We start from the raw sequence: 9,244 nt of genomic DNA on the forward strand, positions 1-9,244 counted from the left end.
GTGTGTGATTTAGATATAAAAGACATTAGAAGCAAATCAGTAAAACATGAAAGAAATTACCTGTCAAATCTACGGTTAGAGGAAGAGTTCATGACCAAATAAGAGATAGGGAGGTTCATAGGAAGTATAATGGATGATTCTGATTACACAAAATTTAAAAGGTTTTGCACAAATAAAACCCATGCAGCTAAAATTAGAAGAAAAATAAGAAACTGGAAAAAATAATAGTAGCAGGTTTCTCTGATAAAGGTCTCACTTCTAAGACATAAGGGGAACACAGTGTCAAATTTTATAAGAAAAAGAGCCATTTCCCCAACTGATAGTCAAAATGAATAGGCAGTTTTCAGAGGAAGAAATCCAAGCTATCAATAGCGGCATGAAAAAATGCTCTGAATCACTAATAATTAGAGAAATGCAAATGAGAACAGCTACGAAGTACCACCTCACACCTATCAGATTGTCTAAGATAATGAAAAAGAAAAATGACAGATGCTAGAAGGGATGTGTTTCCAGGGTAAACATCAGAATTTGGTTTGTGAATAAAAAAAAGAAAAGGACGTTCGGCTCCTTTGAAAGCACTCAGGCTAACAAGACCTCAACTATAAGACATCATAAGTCACTGCAACACCAAAGAAACAGAACCCGAAGAACCGTTCCCGAGCTAGGAACCGTCACAAGATGGTTGTCTTCTTGGCTTGTAACAAGCTCCACCTGGTGCAGGGCCTCTTCAGTGAATCTGAATGGCAACCTGGCCCAACCCTTACCTTTTTTTTTTTAATTCCCTCTACCACACACCTGACGCTTGACTGGCCAGACTCTGATTGAACGCTTGCAGTGAGGTAAGAGGAAGCACACCTCTAGAAGCAGCAGTCCATCCCACTGTGGAAGAACTCCTGGTCGGGGAGTCTTTTCATATACCTGTTTGTTTTTCATATTTTATATTCACTTTTAAATTGAGTCATCGAGACTCAATTTGCTTCTTCAACGACTAAAACAACAAGACCAATCCTTCTTAAGTCCCCAGTTTCACGGCCTGAGACGTAACCTGAGGTAGAGGGAAAAAACCGTGCTCTTAGTTCTGTTCCAGGCTCCAGTGTTTGCTGGGCAACCTTCAGGAAATCACTCGATGGCTTCACCAGGGACGAGTCATGCTGGACAAACCTCAAGTCCATTTTTGACTTTGCTAAACTGGGAGTCCAAAAGGTGTTTTTGTTTATGGAACATGATTGACTCTGGGCCCACTCTCCCTGCCAGGCTTACCCTCCTCGGGCTTCCCTGGTACCTGGAGGGCTTGGTTCAAGCCCTCATCGTCCTTCCAATGTGAGTGGCCCCCAGTCAAATCTAACCACTCACCACAGCTTAGGGCAGACCCGTTGGGGTGGTCTCCTGGACCCTTGCTCCTCGGGGCATCCCTGCTGGGCTGACCAAACATTCAGCCTGAGAGCGGGATTCCTGGATCCTCATGGTTTGTGTTCCAGGGCCAGATCTGAAACTCTACTCCCAGCACCTAGAATGCGGAAAAGTGAGCAAAAGAACAAAGACCCAGGCCTGGTTTCTTGGGGCCAAATGACCTGGTGTGGGGGAGGAAGGACGCAGCCCCCAGGCCCGCACTTATCTAGTGAAGAAAGATGTCTCCTTCCCTTCAGACAGATGCAGCAAAAGGCCTCTGTAGGTGCTAAGAACGAGCGTGTTGAAGACACCAGCCCCAGCCAATGGGAGAAAGGTCGCTCCCGGCCACCCAGTGAGCCGATGCAGAGTGTCCGAGAGCGCTCCGGTCATCCAGTCTCCCAGAAGAAGATCTGCAGTGTCTTCTACAGGGATGACGCCGTCTTTGGTGGTCTGGTCACACACGAACCCTCATTCTACCTCTAGCAAAGTCAGTCTAAAGTGGAGCGGCTACCTAGGGAGGTGGTAAGCTCCCTGTCACTGATGGTCTTCAGGCAGATGCCTGACAACCCCTTATTGGGAATGTTGTTGAAGAGGTTCTATTTCACGCCCAGGTTGGGCTGGTGTCTGGCTCTGAGGTACCTCTGAGTGCCAACATTCTGGGTGCTGTTACATAAGGCCCAGTTCCTACTCCCAAGGAGCTCCCAAGGAGCTCACAGTCTATTTGGATTGGTCCATAGGGCTTAATCCCAGGATGGGGCAGGTGAGAAGGTATTAAAATAACATAAGAGGCGCAGTATGAATGATGGGATTTGGGGAACCATGGAAATGAGGCGGCATGGGGCCAGACTCTGTCAGGCCTTGAATGTTGCGAAGGGAAGGCTGAACTGAATGCAATCATTGTCTATTCTTGAGCAGGGGAAGAGCATGGAAAAGAACAAACTTTAAGTAGGTAAGGCAACCAGTGCCATGTGAAATGGAGACACAGGCCAAGGAAAGGAGCAACTGGAAATTAGTGGGGTCCGCCCCCTGGCACTGCCACTTTCCCAGGGCATAACAATGTTGTTTACATGACTCTTTAAAGTTTACAAAGCACTTTACAAATATTATCTCATCCGATCCTCATAACAACCCTGAAAGGTAGGTTATTATCCTCATTTTACAGTTGGGGTAACTGAGGCAGATGGAGGTTAAATGTGTTGCCCAGGGCCACTTAAGTGATCGTCTGAAGCTGAATTTGAACTTGGGTCCCCCGGACTCCAGGCTTAGCACTCCACACTGCGGCTTCTAGGACTAAATATGACCTTAGGTGTTCTCTAGAACTCATTCCACAGGAACAATAATGGTAACACCCCCTCCTTATCCGGTGGAAGGCTGGCCAACGGTCTCCTCGCCGCAGCCCCACGAGGTCACTACTGGCCCCATCTACAGAGTGTCGGACAGGGAATTCGCACCCGCGTCTCTGGGCTGTGGCTCTCCGCCTTTGTCTGCCAGGCCGCACCTCGCCCACACACTGCCCTGACCTTGCACCTGGCAGTATCTCACGGCTCCCACCCTCTTTGTTGGGGCGGCTTTCCCACGCGGCCACACCAAGGTGGATAACAGGAAAGTCTCTTTCTTCATGTTAGGAGAAAGCACTGGGAGAGAAGGTGCAGGGGGCAGGGGGCAGGGGGCCGGCCTGCCTCTTGCTCAGCGCCTTGCCTTCTTCCCCACCAAGAACAGGAAATGCAGGTTGGGGATGGCCTCCGGGCTGGCACCCGCACTAGGCACGGTCTGGCCAGGGGCAGTTTCCAGGCTGTCCTGGGGTTACTTTGGGGGTGAGGCCCCCCGGAGGCATCTGTCCCTGCTGTGACTTGACTCCTTTGTTCTGTGAACACAGCTTCACCACCCCAGGAGCCAGCTAATCTTTGACTTCCATCTCAAACACTTTGTCATTGGGTGGGGGCCAGGTGGGATGGGGAGGAGGCCAAAGGGGAGGGGCCCAGCCTCCATTCCTTTATCCTTTGGAGTTGTGCTCTGCTCAGTTCAGTTTGGTTTCATAAAATCTGGGCATCTCTGAGTCAGAAGGGACATCAAAGGCCGTAGAGTTTGGCCCATGTCGGCACAAGCACCCCTCCCCCCATACTAGGGAGCGGGACCCCTCCGCCTCCCTGGGCAGCCCCCTCCTCTTCAGGGTAATTGGGGGGCTTAGAGCTCTCCTTACACTGAGTGAAGCTGGCTCGGATGCTCTCAGCTTCAGTGAAAGGCAGCCTGGCGTGGCTGGAGAAGAAGCAGGGCACAAGGAGGGTCCAGAAGAGCCGAGTTCAGGTTCGGGTGGCGTAACCTGGGCAAATATCTTCCTGAGAGAGCCCAAGAAACTCAGGGAGAGCCAAGGCACCGCCAAGTGAGTGCCTGCAGGGGCCGGGCCCTGTGCAGGCTCTGGGAATACAAAGGCCCCGGGAGAGGGACAAACCAGGAGCTGGGAGAGTTAGAGAGGTGACGATCCCTTCAGGCTGGGGGAAGAATCAGGGAAGTTTTCAAGGAGTTGGTGGTCCCTGGGCTGGGCATCAAAGGAGGGCCGGCATCTGCACAAGAGAATGGAGTGGTCATTCCAGGGGGAAAGAGGACCCTGAGGTGAGCCCAGAAGAGTCTCCCTCAAAGGAACCCCTTGGCACCGGGTGGGGGGGATGGGAAGGCAAAGAGAACACCTGGCAATATCGCCCTTGTGAGGGGGCAGCCTGCCTGATGACTGCAGAGGCTCCAGGACAGGACCCCACCTGGCATCCTGATGAGATTTGGGACTGGGGGAATGGGGAGCTCCCACTGAATTCCCAGCCCCCATAGATCTGCCCCTGGGCCGTGGTGGGCAAAACTCTCCAGGCCCAACTTCCGGAGACTTCTGCCCACTTAGGGCTTAGGGCATCCCATCCCTAAGTCTCCTGTGGGCAGGGGGCTTTTCTGAGGAAACCCAGATGATCATCTTGTTCAGACAAGGAGAAGAAAGGGGGTAGAGACTGGCAGAGGCAGGAGGAGATGACGCAGAGCCCCAAAGGCCGGTCCTGGACGTCCAGAGCTGACAGTCAGCTGGTGGAGCAGAAAAGTCTGACCTGGAGGGGATCCTTACGGGAGGCCTGCAGAGCAGGAGACCCAGAGGCAGTAAAAAGCCTCCAGAAGATGGCTCGTATGTCTAAAGCTCTTGTGGGCCCTTGGACACCATGGACTAAGATCACAGGTCCTGTTAGCCACTGCACACCACAAGCCTGCTTGGGAAGTGGCTCATCTCAGGACCCCCTCAGTGCCCTCAGCAGGCACATGTCTGGCTCCTGATGTTTAGATGTCTCAGCCAGAGGACCAGCCTGGGCCCGTGTCCACGACCCCATGTAGCCTCAGCCCAGCTGGGCTTCCCTCCCAGGGAGAACCTTAGACCCTCAAGAGGCTGCTCTGAGGGGCCCTCACTCCTCTCTTCCCTCCCACCTTCCCCAACCCTTGCCTTCCCAAAGTCAAGGCCATCAAGGCTGGCTCTGAGTTACCTAAGACCACCCAGGGACTCTTCCCTTCACGGGGACACGAAGGAAACCAGTCCAGTGGTGAGAGAAGGTATCACCCAGTCCAATGCATCCTGGGGCAGGAAATACTTCTGTGACCCAGCCAACAAACACCTGCCAGTCATCTGGCCTCTGCTCAAAGACCTCCAAGGGGAGGAGCCCAGGACCTCTCCAGTCAGTCCAGCCCACTATGGGTTGTCTAGAGTCACAAATCTGGTAACTGACTGAAGCGGACTTTGAGCTCAGGTCTTCCTGACCCCAGGTCCAGTGTGCTGTCCACCAAACCACCCAGTAGGTGTGCTTTCCCACTTCTTGGGGCAGCCCATGTGAGGCTGTGATTGTAAAACTAAGGTGCGATGGCTCTGCTGTCATTGATGGAGAAAAGAATTTGTATAGAAATCTTGACGGATCTTTTGCATTTCTCCTCTGCTGGATGTTATCCCCCACCCCCAGCTTCATCCTTACACGTTCTGAGATGGTAGCTTCATCAGGTGTCTGTAAAACTGTGCCTCCTTCCACTGATTCTCATGGTGTCATGAGGCAAGACTGCTCATAATTTTCCATCCACCTCCTCCAGAAGATTCTACAAACAAGCACGTATTTTAAGCCACCATTGCCTTTGGCTGGCATATCTCTCCACTTGGCAAAGAGATCAAGCACTTGCTGGCTGGTGTGGTTTCTAGTTTCTTTTGGTCTCCTTGTTGTGGCCGTGGATTTACACCGGCTAAACTTCCTTGGGAAATGGAAGTAGTCTGTGTCCATATCCGTGCTTTTATCCATTTCCCATTTTTTACTTTATCAGCTTGTTCAAATAAGTAGGTCAGGCTGGGGTGGTTTTTACTGGATTCCTTTTCTCGTTTTTATTCTTTTCCCTACTTTGGTTCTGATCTTTGCTCCAACAAGTCAATGGTATGATTGTACACAGACAGCTGATTTGGAAATGACTCCCACGTTGGTAGCCAGTTTTTCCTGTCTGTAAAAATAAAATAAAACCCTTTTGTGGTATGCTTTGGCTCTCACCGTGGTCAGCACCTCCCAATGCACTCCCTAAGAGAATGCTCACAATGCGCTAGCGGCAGGCTTCTGTCTAGCCTTCCGGCCATTGGCAGCTCCCATTTCTTACTTCTGAACCACATTTTCACATGGATTTTTCTCTGTCCCCCCCCCTCCTGCCTTTGCCTTGAAATCACTAAGTATTCAAGAATATGTCGACTGACTTTAGAACTTCCCTGCTTCCTCATTCTCTGCCATAGATGATGGGATAGAAACTGCCGCCTCATCATGGTGGTCTTTTGACTCTGGCCCCTTCCTCAAGCTTCCAGAGTGTTATCTCCACTGAGAGTCCCATGTTGGGTGTATGATAAAACTCACTTGGGGCAGCCAGGTGGCACAGTGGACAGAGCACTGGCCCTGGAGTCGGGAGGACCTGAATTCAAATCCAGCCTCAAATCCTTACTAGCTGTGTGACCCTGGGCAAGTCACTTGACCTTGATTGCCTTAAAAAAAAAAAGCCCTCACTTGTCCAGCTTCCCTATCTGACTCACCATGGAGCAGCTGGGAGCCATCCTTTCACTCACTTCCTTTATAATCATTATACAAGCCTCTCTAGGAGGTTCAGTCATGGCTCTGTGTGAGATCTGTGTAGAAAGGTTGTTAGCTTGGAGGTTGGAAGGTCAAAGAGGACTTCCCGAAGGAGGTGGCATTTGAGCTGGGCTCTGAATGGGCAGGTAGGGGGCGCCACAGTGCATACAGTGCAAGACCTGAAGTCAGGAAGACTCATCTTCCTGAGTTCAAATCCGGCCTCAGACACTTCCTAGCTGTGTGACCCTGGGCAAGTCACTTCACCCTGTTTGCCTCAGTTTCCTCATCTGTAAGATGAGCTGGAGAAGGAAGTGGCAAATCCTCCAGCATCTTTGCCAAGAAAACCCCAAAAGGGACCATGAAGACTGGGACACAACTGCAATGACTCCACAACTTAAAGATTCTGGCAGATTCCGGAAGTCACACCCAGGAAGGATAGCCCCGACCCGAGGAGGATTCTCTGGTGCGGCAGCTGTCTTCCCGTGTGCTAGGTCTCCCTTTGGCCTCGATTGGACACTTTGCTCTTTTGTTCTTGGCTCTTGTGGGTGAGTGAGTGGAGTCTGGCACCAATAAGCCGGGATTTGTATGACTGACCATGCCCAGCGCTGGGCGCTGGACCAGGAAGCCAGGCCACAGCTGGGGCAGGGCAGGGGTATTTGCAGGTGATGGAGAAAGGACCTTCCAGGGGATGCCAGAGCAGGAGGAGAGAGGCTGTGCGCACAGGCACTCCTGCCTTTATTGGGTGGGGCTGAGCTCTTCTCATCTGTAGGTTGGGTCTAACGGTCCCCGACCTCCCGGGCTGGGGAGTCCTAGATGACAAGCATAACCCTGTGAGGGCTCAGCACTGTTCTGTGGAGCAGTCGTGACCTTCATTTTTCAGGGAAGGAAACTGAGGTCCAAAGAGGGGAGGGCCGGCCTGAGGTCACACAGCAGGTGAGCTGCAGAGGCAGGCCCCACACCCCACTCCTCATTCAGCTTCATGCCGCTTCCCAGGAAGCCAGCACGTTGGCGAGCCAGCTGGTCACAAGAGGAGTTTCTGGGTGAAGACAGGGCTGGTGCCAAGGCTTCCCTCATCTCTGGGTCCCAGTAGGAGGGCTCGACCTGGGATGGTTCCCTTCACCTCGCCGCCCAGAGCTGGCCTGCCTTGGAGTCAGGGAGACCTCGGCAGGAAGTCGGGCCTCTGGGTGTGAGACTCTACTGCTGTCTGGCTTTCATCCCGACACCTGGGGCAGGATCTGACTCAACCACTCCCTAACCTGGAGACCATAGGCCTGAGCCCACTCTTTGGCTGGCCCATGGGCGAGCGACGCTTGTGCTTACCCCCCTCCCAAGCCCTGTGAGCCCCCTGTGCCCCCACCCCTTCAGGAGCAGGATCCCCAGGGTTAGCCCAGCAGACAGATGAGGGAGGGGCAGAGCCTGCCAAGCGGCCCCACCCGCCAGCCGGGAGTCCTCCTGCCTGGGCTCTCCATCCCAGTCGAGCCCTCTGTTGATTTCCCCATGGAGAGTCAGGCCTGTTTGCTCACTGGGGGCTCACTCCTCTCCCAGGAAGTCAAACATCCTCTAGCTGTGGCCACAGTCACCCGTCAGCCAGGCCCTGAGGCGAGCTTCCAGCCTGCTCCCAAGCCTGGTCTCTCTCACTGACAGGGCCCTGATACAATCCCTCTCCCAGTGGAGCCTGGCCTCCATCCCACTCCACTCCACACACTCCATCCCAGTTACCTGTGTGGCCCAAGGTCTGCGTACGCCAGCCCCCTCCTTCCTCACAGTGGGGATGAGACAGAGACACGGAAGGGACCTCAGGGGTCACCCCGACCCTCCCTTCATTGACAGGGGAAGAAACTGAGGTCCAGGGAGAAGAAGGGGCTGGCCCAGGTCACCCAGCCAGTGAGCGGCAAGGCCAAGAGGCAGACTTGTAGACTGTGATTTCCTGGAGGGCGGGGTGGATTCAGGTGGGTCTGGCCCTCCCACTGTCCTTCCTATTTATTGTTGATGGGCAGACCAAGCCCAGCTTCTCAGGCTCCCTATCCACTCTCCCCTCTTCCTGACTCATCCCTCAGCCTCTGTCCCCCTTCCCCTCTCCTCCCCCTCCCTCCTGGCTCAGCAGTGTGTCCAGCCATGTATGGGCTTCTTTGGCTCCCTGGCTCTCAGACCACCAGATCATCTTCCCTGTCAGGCAAGGCTGAAAGTCAGGCTCTGGCCAGGGCAGCATAGACTCAGGTCAATGAGGAAGGGACGAGAGAGCTCATTGCAGGCGGGGGTCCCCTCCCAGCCCCCATCTGTCTGCCCCACAGGCTGCTCAGATCTCACCTCAGGGAACGCTGGGGAGCCCACCGCCATGCCCTGACAAGGGACTGAGACTGGCTGACCTGTAGAAGCAGGCTCTGCTTGGCCCCAGAGAGCACAGCAGAAAGCAAGAGTTGCTGGTACTCTGGCGCTCCCGCGGGTGCGCTCTCCCTGGAAACTCCGTTTTGGAGAAGGGCCCGGGACAGCCAGCCCACAGTCTCTGGATGCAGCCACCATGTACCTGCCCTACCATCTCCCTGTCTCCCTTCCTCCACCTCAGCTTCTCAGCTCCCTTTTTATGTGTTGCCCCCCCCCCGAATGTAAGCTCCCTGAGGGCCGAGATTGTCTTTCTTTTTGCTGTATTTGTTTCCCGGTGCTTAGCGCAGCGCCTGGCACATAGTTATTGCTCATCCTTTGTTTTTGGAGAGGACCAGTGACATCATGCGTGATGTCTTGACTTGCCCGTGGCT

The 9,244-nt window shown here is 53.6% G+C and overlaps 1 long non-coding RNA gene across 1 annotated transcript; it reads right to left on the reverse strand.

Annotated features, from left to right (window-relative positions):
• Positions 1 to 418: 418 nt before the first annotated feature.
• On the reverse strand, positions 419 to 8,963 carry LOC114038327. The gene is made up of 3 exons (XR_003568558.1): positions 8,211 to 8,963; positions 4,896 to 5,883; positions 419 to 3,950 (listed from the first exon to the last, which is right to left on the reverse strand). It is a non-coding gene; the product is annotated as an uncharacterized LOC114038327 (long non-coding RNA).
• Between the last annotated feature and the right edge of the window lie 281 nt (positions 8,964 to 9,244).

The sequence above is a fragment of the Vombatus ursinus genome, unplaced genomic scaffold (genome assembly GCF_900497805.2).
Source record: "Vombatus ursinus unplaced genomic scaffold, bare-nosed wombat genome assembly UNPS02010980.1, whole genome shotgun sequence".
NCBI lineage: Eukaryota > Metazoa > Chordata > Mammalia > Diprotodontia > Vombatidae > Vombatus > Vombatus ursinus.